This window comes from Clytia hemisphaerica, unplaced genomic scaffold (genome assembly GCF_902728285.1).
Source record: "Clytia hemisphaerica strain Z4C2 unplaced genomic scaffold, Clytia hemisphaerica genome assembly, whole genome shotgun sequence".
NCBI lineage: Eukaryota > Metazoa > Cnidaria > Hydrozoa > Leptothecata > Clytiidae > Clytia > Clytia hemisphaerica.
This window is the reverse complement of record NW_027104218.1, coordinates 1,074,756-1,078,122: the sequence shown is the minus strand read 5'-3', so window position 1 is coordinate 1,078,122 and position 3,367 is coordinate 1,074,756. Positions and strand designations below refer to the sequence as shown.

At 36.5% G+C, this 3,367-nt stretch overlaps 1 long non-coding RNA gene across 1 annotated transcript; it reads right to left on the bottom strand.

Annotated features, from left to right (window-relative positions):
- Nucleotides 1-2,633: 2,633 nt before the first annotated feature.
- On the bottom strand, nt 2,634-3,362 carry LOC136815760 (uncharacterized). Its single transcript, XR_010847759.1, has 3 exons — nt 3,298-3,362; nt 2,932-3,104; nt 2,634-2,758 (listed from the first exon to the last, which is right to left on the bottom strand). It is a non-coding gene; the product is annotated as an uncharacterized lncRNA (long non-coding RNA).
- Between the last annotated feature and the right edge of the window lie 5 nt (nt 3,363-3,367).

The window sequence follows — 3,367 nt, the reverse complement described above, 5'->3', positions numbered from 1 at the left end:
GTTTTTGTCGTTTTCATTGGTTTTGCTGGTGATTTTTATGTTTGTGTTTTTTCTTGGTATTTCTTTAAGGTTCGTTGTGTAGGGTGTTAATGTTGTTAATACTGGTTGCACTTAATATACGATTTAAGAACAAAACCACTTTAAATGTAATGCATCCAAATTGATCAGCGCAGTTTATAGATATATTACATTTAAACCATTATGCATCGTCTTTTGATGCATTACATCTAAATATTCTTTCGTGATCGTGTTGTCAATTCAGTATAACTCCCTACATTATCATTCAGGAATAATTTATGATCACTAACCCATATTATGACCTTATCGAGACAGATTAAACTGGTTGCATAGCAGAGCATGATGCACATTTAAATTTGTTTGAAGTAAGAGGATGAGGGATCATTTTAAAGCAGAGGTTTTGCACTTTGAGCCACAAGTGAAGTCTAAAATAAATTGAACAGTACGTTAAATGATGAATGTTGGCTTCAGCACCTGTTTCTTGAGTGCGTCATAAATCTTTTTTACACTTTAGTGAGTTTGTCGTCAAAGTTAGCCTTTCATTGCGTACCTTCATCACAGCATTCTCAATTTCAAAACATTTCTCTCCAGCTTTCAATACATGCTGGATATTTGTTGACCAAATAGAAATAGACATTGTCGCAGATGGATCTGAAAAATGTCCCTCTAACAGTTCAAAACCTCCATGGCTCAAAATTTCACCTGAATGATAAGTGGCACCTTTGACTATTACCATGTTGCCAGATGTATCAATGGATTGGGTCAAAATATCGTTGATTGCTTTACGTACGGCTGACTTTGTTTCCAGTCTTTCGAATGTCATACTTCCTGGCGCTATCGGTTCAATTGTTGAATGGTCGTCAGAGATTTATTTCAGCATAATTTGGATTCTCTGGGATTACCTCCTTGAAACTCCAAAAAGTAACTGCGACACCTGAGGTCTGCAAACTTTTAAATTCTTGACATGATGTTGTTTTAAAACAAACTTAAAAAAAAAACGATTTGAGAAAATCCATTTGCATGGCTTGAAAACTCTGCAAAAAATCAAATTTCGACTTATTTGTAAAGTAGCCAGGGCTTCATGAGCAATTTGGTTTGGCAATTCCAAAATCTAAACCCGCTAAAAATTACAAAACATTGAAATAATGTTATAAAAATAAACCCTGCTAAAACTTTTTTGGAACAGGTTTTCGTTAGGTGATCGTTGAGTGATCTGCCAAAAAGAAGCTCTGCAGGGATGCACCGATTTCTGGCGATGACGTGTTTCTGTGTAGAAGTCGAGGCTTGGCGACGGCAAGGCATACAAAACACCTGTAAAATTGGGAAAATAATGGGAAATAAGTGTGCGAAAACAAAGGAAAAGTTACTAGTTAATGTCAAGTGTACACTAAATCTAAAAGAAAATGTATCATTGAAAAAGCTTTTTAAACATGATGCAATATATGCTATAGGATTTGATAGTATTCTCACCAGAAAAATTAATGATGTCAGATAAGTTCAACGTTGATATGTCTGACGGTAGAATCGATTCAATGTATTGAATGTCGCTCTTGGATTCAACTAAAACAAAAAAAAATTCCCATTTTATTTTCATCAAATAATCATCTGAAATGTAAAATGAGATGCAATAGAATGACAAAGTACGTCTTGACATAATACAAGCTAGAGAAAAAGATCATTATAGAATCAAATAATAGAGATTTCAGATAGGACGTAAAAGTAGTCTTACCATCCCATAAGGAATCTGGTGTTGTTGGGATCGTCGTCAACGGTGTCATTGGCGTCAAAGGGGCGCGCGGTGGACTAAAGGCGAATACAGTGCTCGCAATGTCGGCACTGCTTGTTTCCTCCATACCTTCTTGACCTTTGAGATGAAAAAAATTGAATCAGATTCATCCTAAAATATTGCATATAGACTAGGTGTCTCAATTTGGTGCAAAATAGAAAGAATTCCAGTCAAATGAATAGAAAATGTGAGTTGAATCTTATCGAAAAGGTTATACAAAGACAAACACCATCAAAGAAAGTACCAGTCATCAAATTGATCAATAAGGCAACATGTAAAGCTCTCACCTGTAAAGAACGGTGATGCTGTTTCTTGTGAAGATGGTGTTGTCGCTGGTGAAGTTTCATTGGACAAGGTCCCCAATGGACTGAACATTTGAACATGGTAGCCTTAAAAGAGAGATAATTTGAAATAGTTTTTAGTTTTGACAGTATTAAACCCTTACTTTTGACTCCCTCTTCCTCTTAATTTGGTCAAAATAAAAAAAAAAAGTAACGGGCACTTCTACAATCCATATGTCTGAAAGCAGAATGTTTACTTGTTTCAATTTCACCATCTTCCTCGTCCGTAGACCCGGTGCACTCTATCAATTGCCTTGCTTTTTCTTCCGTCATATCTATATTCAGTCTAGCGCCCGCACTGACGTCATGGGGTCGCTCATAAAAAAGTTCTTCGGGCTTTATGAGGTCTCTATGGATCACCAGCATGTTTACCAGCCACATCAAACACTCAAAAGGAGTGTTCCAGCATCCATGCTGGTGCCGTCATGTCCTTTGTTTCCAGGTTCCGTGTTTTAAATTCTTGGACACGACAGTCCACGGCACCAACGTCGATAGAATCAAATTTTGGCATAGCCTGGCAGGTGATGTAGATGCCACCATTCATTTTTGTTCGTCTGGGCTTTTGGTTTTTCACCGCTTGGCTGAAGTAACCACCTTGTAGAATAGATTTGACCTGTAAAATAAGTTAAAGATAACTAAATTCCATAATCGTTATCATACAATGACAGGTTTTGCTAGATACTTTGGTCTCCTCAGCATATCTAATATCAAAAACTAAACAGAAATAAGCTGTAAGATGTAAAATAATTAGTATTCATTCAGTCATTGGAAAGAATTTACACTAACCTGGTCAGGAGCCATTGTTTCATAGACCCACTCGTCAATGAACAAAAGTTCTGTTCTTTTATTTATTATCATTGAACCAAAAGTTTTCTCTTTGCTAAGTATAGCAACGTTGTTGTGTGGAATAAGCCCAAGAAGAACGTTGGCCCATGATGTTTTTCCGGAGTTATTGCTACCTGAAGAAAGGTAAGAAAAAAAATTCTGAGAGCTGTAGTCGAAACACTATGAATAAACAAAACATGCAAAATTACATTATCCCCTCTCGAATATTTCCCCAGAATCAAAAATACCTGAATAAATACAGTTTATCCTCAGAAAGTTAGAAAGTTGGCACAACTCACGCCGCTCCAATCGTAAACCTATTCTTACCACTCGTTACGATTCGTGGTACTTTGTGTGGGAACTGGAAGCACAATAAGCACTGGTAAAATTTGTTTAA